This window comes from Nicotiana tomentosiformis, chromosome 7 (genome assembly GCF_000390325.3).
Source record: "Nicotiana tomentosiformis chromosome 7, ASM39032v3, whole genome shotgun sequence".
NCBI classification, from domain to species: Eukaryota; Viridiplantae; Streptophyta; class Magnoliopsida; order Solanales; family Solanaceae; genus Nicotiana; species Nicotiana tomentosiformis.
Genome location: NC_090818.1, coordinates 90808643 through 90821274, shown reverse-complemented (window position 1 = coordinate 90821274; position 12632 = coordinate 90808643).

The following is a 12632-nucleotide window of genomic DNA, read 5'->3' as shown; positions in this document are numbered from 1 at the left end:
TAACTCCAAATCATGGACATGGTAGTTCTTCTCATGGGGCTTCAACTGACGCGAAGCATAAGTAATCACTCTACCCTCATGCATCAAGACACATCTAATACCGATCCGAGAATCATCACAATACACAGTATAAGAACCAGAAGCCGAAGGTAGAACTAGAATTGGAGTTGTGGTCAAGGCAGTCTTGAGCTTCTGAAAGCTCTCCTCTCACTCATCCGACCACCTAAAAATAATAACCTTTTGGGTCAATTTTGTCAAAGGCGATGCAATAGACGAGAAACCCTCCATGAAATGGCGATTATAACCGGCCAAGCCGAGAAAGCTCCGAATCTACATAACTGAGGATGGTCTGGGCCAACTCTGAACCGCCTCTATCTTCCTCGGATCCACCTGAATCCCCTCACTGGACACCATGTTCCCAAAGAATGCCACTGAACTAAGCCAAAACTCACATTTGGAAAACTTAGCATAAAGCTTCTCCTCCCTCAACCGCTGCAACATAATCCTCAAATGCTAGGAATGCTCCTCCTGGCTAGGAGAGTACACTAGGATATCATCAATGAACACTATGACAAACGAGTCAAGATAAGGCTGAAATACACTTTTCATCAGGTGCATGAATATTGTTGGGGTGTTGGTCAGCCCAAAAGATATCACGAGGAACTCATAATGACCATAACGGGTCCTGAATGCTGTCTTTAGAATATCGGAGTCCCGAATCTTCAACTGGTGATACCTAGACCTCAAGTCAATCTTAGAGAACACCCTCGCTCCCTGAAACTGGTCAAATAGATCATCAATGCATGGCAAAGGATATTTGTTCTTGATTGTAACCTTGTTCAACTTCCTGTAATCAATGCACATCCGCATAGTACCATCCTTCTTCTTTACAAACAAGACCGATGCACCCCAAGGCAACACACTAGGCCTAATAAACCCCTTATCAAGAAGTTCTTGGAGCTCCTCCTTCAATTCCTTCAACTCAACTGGTGCCATACGATATAGTGGGATAGAAATTGGCTGAGTGCCTGGCACCAAGTCAATACCAAAGTCAATATCCCTGTTGGGTGGCATGCCCGACAGGTCTGCCGGAAACACATCCGAAAAATCTCGCACCACCGGAACAGAATCAATAGAGGGAGTATCAGCACTAACATCCCTCATAAAGGCCAAAAAAGATAAACATCCATTCCCAACAATCGACTGGGCCTTCAAATATGAAATCACTATGCTGGGAACATAGTCTAGAGAACCTCTCCACTTGATCCTTGGCAACCCCAGCATCGCTAACGTCACGGTCTTTGCGTGACAATCCAAAATAGCATGACATGGAGACAACCAATCCATACCTAAGATCACGTCAAAATCAACCATATTAAGTAGCAAGATATCAACTATAGTCTCCAATCCCCTAATAGTCACTACATATGACCGACATACGCGGTCCACAATAATAGTATCACCCACTGGCGTAGATACATGAACAGATGAAACTAAGGACTCACAGGGCATATCCAGATAATGAGAAAAATAGGATGATACATACAAAGAAGTGGAACCAGGGTCAAATAATACAGAGGCATCCCTGTGGCATATTGAGACAATACCTGTGATCACTGCATAGGAAGAAACAACATCTGGTCTGGCAGGAATAGCATAGAATCAGGCCTGACCGCTACCTGATCGGCCTCTCCCTCTAGAGCGACCCCTAGCAGACTGAGCCCCACCCCGAGCTAGCTGAGTGGGTGGTATAACTGCTGGCGCTAATGCCATCAGTCGAGAACTCTATTGTGGAGCCCCACTCAACAACCTAGGGAAATCTCTCTTGATATGACCAAAGTCTTTGCACTCAAAACAACCCCTCCTCTGACGGAACTGCTGCTCTTGATAACCCAAGAAACTACCTGTATAAACTTGACCGGACGAGGTGTTGTGAGAACTCTACACTGGTAGTGCACTGAATGAAAACTGGCCTGAGTGAGCACTATAAGAACCGTGGCTAGCTGATGCACCGCGATGAGCTGGACGAGCCGTTTGAGCGGGCCTATAAGGACGACCCTTGCTGTGGTAGGACTAGCCCCCGGAAGGTACACCGCTGAAACCACTCGAGCTACGAGGCCTCTTTGCCTCCTTCTCTTCGCGCTCCAGACTGCGGACCATCTTTATCTGCCGAGCAATGTCAACCACCTCGTTGAAAGTAGCACCAGACACACTCTCCCTAGTCATAAGCAACCGCAGCTGATACGTGAGGCCATTAATGAACCTCCTAATCCTCTCCCTATCAGTGGGAACCAACCAAACTGCGTGATGAGCCAACTCAGAAAACCTCATCTCGTACTGCATCACATACATGCCCTCCTAACGTAACTGCTCAAACTGCCTGCACTGCTCTTCCTTGCGAGACTGCGACAACAACTTCTCTAAGAAGAGAACAGAGAACTCCTTCCATGTAAGTGGTGTTGTACCGACCGGCCTACGCCTCTCATAATCCTCCCACCATCTGAAGGCAACCCCAGTAAACTGAAAAGTAGTGAACCAGATCTCACTGGTCTCCAGAATACCAACCGTGCAAAGAATCCGCTGGTACTTATCCAAGAAACCCTAAGCAACCTCTGACTCAACACCGCTAAATGATGGAGGCTGAAGCCTCCAAATCTCTCAAGTCTACCTTTGCTCATCATATTCCATAACGGGGACCTCCGAGGCTTGAGCAAGTACCCCCGGCGTCTGAAGTCCCTGCATCACCTACTTTGGATAACGGGTAACGGGGGTATGAGTACCTCCCTCGGCTTGAGAAGTGGCTGGTGCGGCCTGAGCCGAAACCACTTGAGCAAGGCCAATGCAAACCGTCAATATCTGGGCCAAAGCTCCCTGAAGGCGTGGAATCCCAATGGGCACATCTGGTTCCTGAGCTGGCCCACTGGCTCACTACATCTAGAACCTGATCCTGAGCTAGAGCAACTGGTGGATCTGCAGGTGCTGCTCTAGCTGCTGTACGAGCTGCACCTCTGCCCCTACCATGGCCCCTACTACGACCTTAGCCTCTCGTGGCCCTAGCTGCTGGTACTGTTGTCTGTCCGTCCTGCCCGGTAGCATGTGCCCTCACCATCTGTGAGAGAATAGAGCAACATAAATTTAGTAACCGGAATCAACAAGTTCGCAAGACAAGAATACAAAAATGTCAAGTTTTCGCACCTATCCGCAAGAGTCTACTAAACCTGCTCATGACTCATGAGACCTATGTAACTTAGGCTCTGATACTAATTTGTCACGATCCAAATCCTAACCTATCATGATGGCGCCTAACGTGGTACTAGGTAAGTCGACATTTACGAAATAACTCCAACACTTTTAACAAAAAATGGATTTAAAGCGGTTTAAATAATAAATCTCCTCATAAACAAGATAACAAAAATCTAAAACACAACGCGAAATTTCCCAACATCGGGGTGTCACTGAGGACATGAGCATCTAAATATCACAAGTTTGGAAAATACTATCTATCATAGTCTGAAACTAAATACAATAAGTGGAAAGGTAGGGAAGGAGAAACAAGGTATGCGAAAACGCCGAGCAACTACCTCGAAATCTCCGAAGGGTCAACTGCGCAGTGAATCAACACCCACCATGTCCGGAAATACCTGAATCTGCACACGAAGTGTAGGGTGTAGCGTGAGTACAGCCAACTCAGTAAGCAACAAGACTAAATATAGAACTGAAAGTAGGGACGAGCTTCACAATTATAGTTCAATTACAGTGATTTAAACATAGGAAGGTAGGCATGCTTTCAAGTTTGATAAATTACGTCAAACAGTTACTTCATGACAAGTTTAAGTGAAACAAAGTGTAATATCTTTCAGAAATTTCTAAACAGTGATACATGGCAGCTAAGTGCAATAATAATGAAATCATATGCATCCTCTTAGGTCCAGAGTCACTCAGCCCTCCCATTCACTCAGCACTCGACACTCACATTCAGTAGGCACCTGCGCTCACTGGGGGTGTGTACAGACTCCGAAGAGGCTCCCTCAGCCCAAGCACTATAATACGCATGGACAACTCACGTGTTGCATGGACAACTCACGTTCTATGGTATCAATATCTCACAATCAGGCCCTCGGCCTCACTCATTCATCAATCTCTCCAGTCTCTCGGGCTCTCAGTAATCATGAAAATCAGCCCCAACAGAATGATATACTATATCAGCAAGGAACAATAGAGACTGAGATATAATATACAAGTAAAACCGTGACTGAGTACAAAACGGCAATTTAGCAGATAATTTAACATGTACACGACCTCTGTGGGTCCCTATAGTGCCAACACATAGTCTAAACATGATTGCTAACATGATTTGTGGTTCAATTTCTCTAATACATGGAGAATGTACAAATAACAACAAATTACTCAAATACACAGTTCCATGGAATTTGACCAAGTCACAATTCCTACGGTGCACGCCCACACGCCCGTCACCTAGCATGTGCGTCACCTCAAAACCAAATACATGACATGTAATACGGGATTTCTTACCCTCAGAATAAAATTTAGATCTGTTACTTACCTCAATCCGAGCAAATCTCTACGGGCTAAGGGAATCAGTTCCTCGAATCTATTCATAAACAATTCGATATAATCATTACGGGCTAAGATAATCAATTCCATAAGAAAAATACTAAGTTATTAATCAAAATAAAAAATCGACTCAAAAGCCGCCCCCGAGCCCACATCTCAAAATTTGATAAAAGTCACAAAACCCGAAAGCCCATTCAACCACGAGTCTAACCATACCAAATTTATCAAATTCCGACTCCAAATCGTCACCCAAATTCCCAAATCAAACTCTACTAATCCCTAGCCTCAAACTCCAATTTACACCTTAAATACACACCGACTAGGTGGGAAGATCAATGGAGAAGCAAGATTAATGATAAAAAATGAGCACAAGGGACTTACCTCAAGAATCCCCTCGAAAATCATCTCAGGAATCACCCAAACCGTGCTTGAAATGTTTGAAATGAAGCCAAAATCGCGCACCGTTATTTTAATAATCTGCCCAGGCTTTCCGCTTCTGCAGACACTTAACCGCTTCTGCGGTGTCGCAGAAGCGACATCACACATGTATCTGCGGCCTATTTAGCTCTTGCGGTACCTCACTCCGCTTCTGCGGACTCTCTTCCGTGAGCATCCAAGCCGTTTTTGCGGTCCTAGCTCATCTGCCCACTTCCACTTCTGCAGTCCTCCTGCCGCAGATGCGGAACTCCCTATCGCACCTTGCCGCCTTCCGTTTCTGTGCATATCTCGCCGCACCTGCAGCCAAGCAGGTGCAGAAATGTCCTCGCACGTGTGACCACCTGCACACTCCCCTCCAAATCTCGCACCTGCGCAAGCTAGACCACACCTGCAAGCTCGCACCTACGATCAAAGCTTTGCAAGTGCAGTTACACCAGCAAAGGTCTATCTTCAATAATCACTCAACTTCAACTTTTGATCCGTTAACCATTCAGAATCAACCGAGGCCCCCGGGACCTCAACGAAACATACCAACAAGTCCTAAAACCTCATACAAACTTAGTCGAGCCCTCAAATCACATCAAACAACTTCAAAAATACGAATCGCACCCTGATTCAAGCCTATTGAAACTAAAAAAATTTAACTTTTACAAACGACGCCAAAACCTATCAAAACATGTCTGATTGACCCCAAATTTTACACACAAGTCACATTTGACATTACGGACCTACTCCAACTTTCGGAATCATATTCCGACCGCGATATCAAAAATTCCACTCCCGATCAAACTTCCCAAAAATTCAAATTTCGCCATTTCAAGCCTAATTCCACTACGGACCTCCAAATCACAATCCGGACACGCTCTTAAGTCCAAAATTACCTAAAAGAGCTTACAGAAACATCAAGACTCCATTATGGATTCTTTTACTCATAGATCAACATTCGGTCAATCACTTCAACTTAAGCTTTCAACCTTGAGACTAAGTGTCTTATTTCATTTTGAAATCTCTCCGGAGCCGAACCGACTACCCCGACAAGTCACATAACAGCTATAAAGTACAAAATGATAAGTAAATTGGGGATGGGGCTACAACTCTCTAAACGACCGGCCGGGTCGTTACAGCGCGCCGCAACAGGTACTGCACATTACTGAGTGACTGAGTATGCTAAGTGTTTGAGTGTGATGAGTGGGAGTGTGAGACTGTGATATTGAGTACTCTGAGACTGTGAGTACATGAGTTCATCACTATGACACATTGCATCTTCCATGCATACATGACATACATGCATAGAGATGCATTTCCTCATGTTACACGATTTTGTGACATTTATGACTTCACATGCACATTGACATGTAGGCATAGAGATGTACTTTCCTCTTTATATTTGAGATTGAATCATCTTATTTGTTGTTGAAAGTTTTTGGGAAACATCAAAGGTTTCTAACTTACTCAGTTTTGGTAATTTCGATGTAGGATTTGGGTTTTACTGTTATACTGGAAAAACATGACTATTTTCCGTAACTGTGAACTAGCTGAGCATCATATCTCTGAGTTATTTCTTGTACCATTGTTATTATATTTTTATGAGTTATTGTTGGCAATTGGGTGTTGGACTCTAACCTTTGTCCCAGCTCATCACTACTTCCAACCTAAGGTTAAGTTTGTTACTTATTGAGTACATGGGGTTGGTTGTACTCATACTACACTTCTGCACCTTACGTGCAAATTTTGGGATGCTGACATTATTGTGTATGGTGGGAGCTAGCATTGAAGATGTACCTATGTTTTGGTCATAGTTGTCTCTTAGTTTTTGTAGCTTTATAATTATTAATCTGTTCGGGTATATTTCAGACAGATGATGTATTTATTTCATACCAGCTTTGTAAACTCTAAATATTAGAAGTTCATGATTTGTACTGCCAGTCCTTGGGAATTTCTTGTATAAAAGTTCAGTATATTATCATTATATCTCTAAGTAAATCTCATTTGAATTGGATTGTTATTAGTTAGCTTACCTAGCGGGTTGGGTTAGGTACCATCACGACTAGTTGGATTTTCGGATCGTGACAATAAATATGCAAAACCGATAACCGAACCGATAAGAAATCGGTTATAGGTTATCGGTTAATCGGTTATCAACTGTTATCGGTTTACCTGATAAAATAACTCAAACTATATCAAAACTTCTTTAGAAGCTCGCAAGTTGCAATTGAAGATTTTCTTACTGTTTTAGTCCTTTAGACATAAGATGTCAAAATGTAGCTAATTAGATCAAAACTTCTTCAGAAGCTCGCAACTGAAGATTTTCGTACTGTTTGTCCTTTAGACATAAGATGTCAAAGTGTAACTAATTAGGAGTGGAACAACAAACAACCACAACCATAGGATAAGCTCAGCGACAGTAACTTGAATTACCCAAAAACATATGATAATGATATACTGATAACAATTAGTAGCAGCAGAATTCTATTCATTACCTCCACATATTGTAATGGAATGTCAGCAACAAGTTCAGTACCTTTTTAATACAAAATCATTTACCGGAAAGATACAATAATGAGAACTGGCCAGTGTTTTAAACTCCAAGCACTGTAGAAAACAATACTAATACTTCAACAATAGTTATCCAAACACATCACACAAAAACACAAAATAGTACAATTACACCTTGATTTATAAGTCCAAACATAGTACTAATAGTTTATATTCAAGTTAACAAAAAAATAACTACTCAATCCTTATAAGCTCCATCGAATTGCCCTCCAAACAACGCTCAATATATTTCATTAAGCACTTAGTGCCAGTGCGTCGCACATTGTAATGAAGAACAAAACGACAATGACTGCATCTTACTTTCCACCATCCATCATCACATTCTTCAATCGTTTTAAAGAAAAAAAAAATCCTTTTATAGTAACTCCAAATAGGTGAGGTGGATCTGCGTCCACGAAGTCGACGCATGATTACACCTATTAAACATAAAAAGAAAAAATATTAAGTCAAATAAATTTTTAGCAATGCATACTATAGAAGTTGAATAATGAACTTACTAAAGTTTCAACTCATAACTATCTAAGATTCTACACATTATTATCGCAAGGCTCTTTTTCAAGTTTGGCAGAATCTAAAGAGAATATATATATCAACAAGTCAAACAATAAAAATATTAAACAAACTATTTATAAAAATAATATACAACCAAATAAATTAAAATATTATCACCTTGTTCTAGTTTCTTGAGAACATCTAAGTCTTCCTCAATACTTACTGGTAGTGGCTCACTCCGAGACCTCTTTTTTCTTTCCTTTCTTACTGTCGACTGAACTGATTGAGATTGTATCGTCGCATTTGAATTAGAGGCTCTACTTTCACCAATCACCTTATCAATTGTGATATTTCCAGCCATGCGTTTGTGTTAGTGTGAGTTTGAATTTGAAAAAATCAAGTATCGAGCCAACAAAATCATAAAAAATGAAATAGAAGTGTCAACAGTAAAAGAATTCATGTCCAAATTCTAAAAGATGTCAATAAACACCCAAATGCTCATATATAAAAAGAATTAAATTCAGAACTTCGAACACCAATAAACAAGGATTTTCTCAATTTTTTTATACTTATCTCGAATTAAATCCAAAATAGCCTAAAAAAAAGTTCAGAAACCCAAAAATAGTGACCCAAAAAATAATGAGAAAAATAAAATAATTTAAAGCGATTAAGATTGAAGAGAATAAAAAACATACCCAAAACTGATGAAGATTGTCGATTGAGAATTGATAACTGCGAAGAGAAACTGGTAGTAGGTATAGGCTGCACAACGTGAGCTCACAAAATTAAGAAACGATAATAAAAATCATAATATATGAGCACACAATAAAGAATCTTTAACATTAAAAAATCCCTAGATGAAGATGAATTTTGTTATAGAAACCTATTGTATAAGACTTACGCTAGGAGTAAGGTCTTTGAAGATGAAGACTTTAAGAAAATGAACTGAAGAGTGCGGTTGAGAGTCAATATGAGAGAATGAAGCCCTAGATGTATGTATATACTTAAGGGTAAAGTCATGATTTTATTAATTCTTATTGGGTTATCAGTTAACCCATTAATAAAATTGGCAAACCGAGGCCTGAACCGATAACCCAATAGTGAAAATATTCTAAATCGTTACCGAACCGTTAATCCAATAACCCGATATCGATAACCCAATAAGCGTCTTTCGGTTCAGGCTATTGGTTTTACCTGATATATGCCCAGCATTACACCAGATAGCTGAAATAATGGAAATAAGAGTTAGCAAATGAGGGAATTCTCTTTAATAGAAAAACGATATCTGAAAACTTACAAGCAAAATTCCAAGATTCAGGGATATGAGGGACTGTTGCCGGAAGGATGTCCCTGGTAGCAATGATAACGAATCGTTCTATCACGCCCCGAACCTAGGAGCGAGACAAGAACCCTGTGCCTCACCTAACCTGGCGTACCAAATTGCGACTAAGGGACTCTGAACATATAATGTCATACTTTGGCCATGGGGCCACCTTACAAGACAATTTGCGAAGCAAAATATAAAACTGAATGGAAACTAGCGCTAACTAAACATCAATATAAAGCTAGGCCGAAAAGGCCGTCATAGCTACTACAGCTGACAAACCACCAAATTATACATACCAGGCCTACAAACCCAACATACTGCACTAACCAACAGGATATGTCTACAAGCCTCTACTGATAGATATATTGTGATCGGAACAGGGCCCCGACCTACCCAATATTATATATATAAATACATACATAAGATGCACACAAAAACCTAGACCCGATAACTCCGAAGGATGTGGAGCTTACCGATCAGGCTAAACTCTGGAAACACCTACTGAGGAGGTCTACTCGTCTGTCTATCTGAACCTGCATGCATGAAATGCAGCGTCCCCGGAAAAGGGACGTCAGTACAAAATAATGTACCGAGTATGTAAGGCAATAACATAACTAAAAATCAAAACTGAACTGATAATATAATAACTGGAAGTAACTGGGAGTCAAAGATGATCTGGAGATATACTTACCTGCTGATAGTGACTAAACTCCTTCAATATAGTAAGTAAAATAAATGTCCGGCCCTATAAGGCTCGGTACGTGTAAATGCTCGGCCGTAGTAGGCTCGCTCATAGGCGCTCGGCCATACTGGGCTCTGTATCTCGGCCATCCTGGGCTCGCTCATAGGCGCTCGGCCACAGTAGGCTCGGTATATATAACTTACCATCTGATCAGAGGTTTCCCAATAGGGGCCTGTCCACCGATTATAGCTCGATGGTGGTGAAAATAGTGTAATACTGTATATATATATATATATATATAGACCCTCTGCTCTCTTGACTGAATAAAGATAAAAATAAACTGAATATGAAGTCCCGATAAGGAATAATATTGTAACTTATGAGACTAGAATAATGTGAATAAATTCATGAATACGAACTTCTCTTTATGTCTCATTATTAACACATGTAGCTACGAGATCATGCCAAAATGAAGAAAGGGTTTAGCCTTAACATAGCTTATCACAATCTTTCCAATCACCAAGTTGAACTCACCCCTTTGCACCTTAATCTACAAGAATGATAATAATACTATCGTTAAGTTACGAAAGGTACAACTATCGCACAACGAACGACAAACTTATTTTGTATTAAAACGGGCAGCATCTCCCCTATAATCCTTACTTCCTCCAAATTCAAGATAACACCAACAATACAAGAACAGAACAATAACAACATATATACATCATTTTCCAGCCCTATATACACCATCAAATACTACAAAACAGCCCAACACACCCCAATCTCTTCGTACACAAAACGACCACCGTAGTAGTGTCAAACGACCCGAAAATGTTATGACGAACGACCAGCCAACCACCCTACATTTATATGGTGTTTATAAACCCCCTTCCTCCTCCAAAACTCCACAAAATAGTAGTAAAACACGCAGCCCAACAGCAACACAAAACAGTCCACAAAACAGTCCGCTACAAGTGAATAACTCGAACTCACGGCTTCCGATCACCGTCCCGTGAGTTCTTACAAGTATAGAACGACTTACCATGAATTTACAGAAGAAAAATTGGATGAAAGAGAGCAGTAAACTCACCTTATTTGTTGGATAACTCAGCTCCTATCTTGGTTCTTCAAACTCTAGGTTTTACCTCCAATTAGAACTTGAAAGGGAGAGAAAATCAATTAGGGTTTGTGGGAAATTTTTGGGAGGATTTTTTTGCAGAGCTTATGTCTGGTTATTATGCTCTATTTTAAGTCTAATATATGAAGAAAATAGGCCTTTAAAAGGCCTCTTTGGACGACCCGAAATGGCCCATTTTTGGGCTCTCATTTAAGCAAGTAGGTGACACACCTACTTGTCACCTAGCAGCTTGTGCAGTATCGCACAAATTCCCATATCTTTCTACTCCAATGTCGTATTGATAAACGGTTGAATGCGTTAGAAAATAGACTCATAGATATTTAATTTGATGGGTGGAACACCCCATAACACTAAGTATATTGGGAGAAAATCGCAGTTACATTTGACCCAAAGTTTCAGTAAAACTTATGAATGTAACTTGTGATGACTTTCATCGACTTTTGTTCCACAACTCGCTTGACTTCAAAACATAACACACGGATGTCATACGACTAATATAAATCATAACATAATCTCCTTATCATGTTAAGCACCCTAGTCTCACCCCAAAGGTATATGTTATAACATTCCCAACTTGTCGACTTTCGACGAAACATTATTTTCTTCAATTGCTTTAGCTTCTGAACCGTCCAACCCTCTTTGTACTTGTTGTTCATGATCTTCAATATTTGTAACCTCAGAGGTAACATGATTAAATTACTTTATATACTTTTAAATATTATCTCATTTTTGGTCCTACATTAGTTTGCTTACGATGCATTTTTACGTACGAAAATATAGGGTGTAACATCATTCCCCCTTGGGAACATTCGTCCTCGAATGTTTACCCTTAGAGACTTTGGAAAATTTTGCCAGAGTATCCTTCGTACACTAGGTTAAAACTAACCTGCACGTAGCCAGAAAATATACTATGCATGCCACACATGGCCAATGTTTATAAATAGCAACACTTTGCCTCACCGACCGTAAATCATAAATACTAAAAGTGAAAAATAAAAGCTTACCTGATGACCTGCTAGCCTGAATAGAGCTGTGTTGTAGCATCCCATCTCGAGCCATATCTTCAGTTTGAAATAGGTGGGGGTATTTAGACTTAATTTCTTCCTCTGATTCCCACGTCATCTCTTCCACATTCTTGCTCCTCCATAAAATCTTTACGGAAGCTACCTCCTTATTTCGTAGATTGTCGATTTGTCGGTCTAGGATGGCAACTGGAATTTCCTCGTATGACAAGTCCTCTGTAATCTGTACATCATCCGTGGGCACCACTCAGGTAGGATTGCCAATGCACTTCCGTACCATAGATACGTGAAAAATCGGATGGACAGACTCCAATTCTGAGGGCAACTCTAACTCATAAGCTACTTGGCCCACTCTCCGAATGATCCTATAAGGCCCAATATACCGTGGGCTAAGCTTGCCTT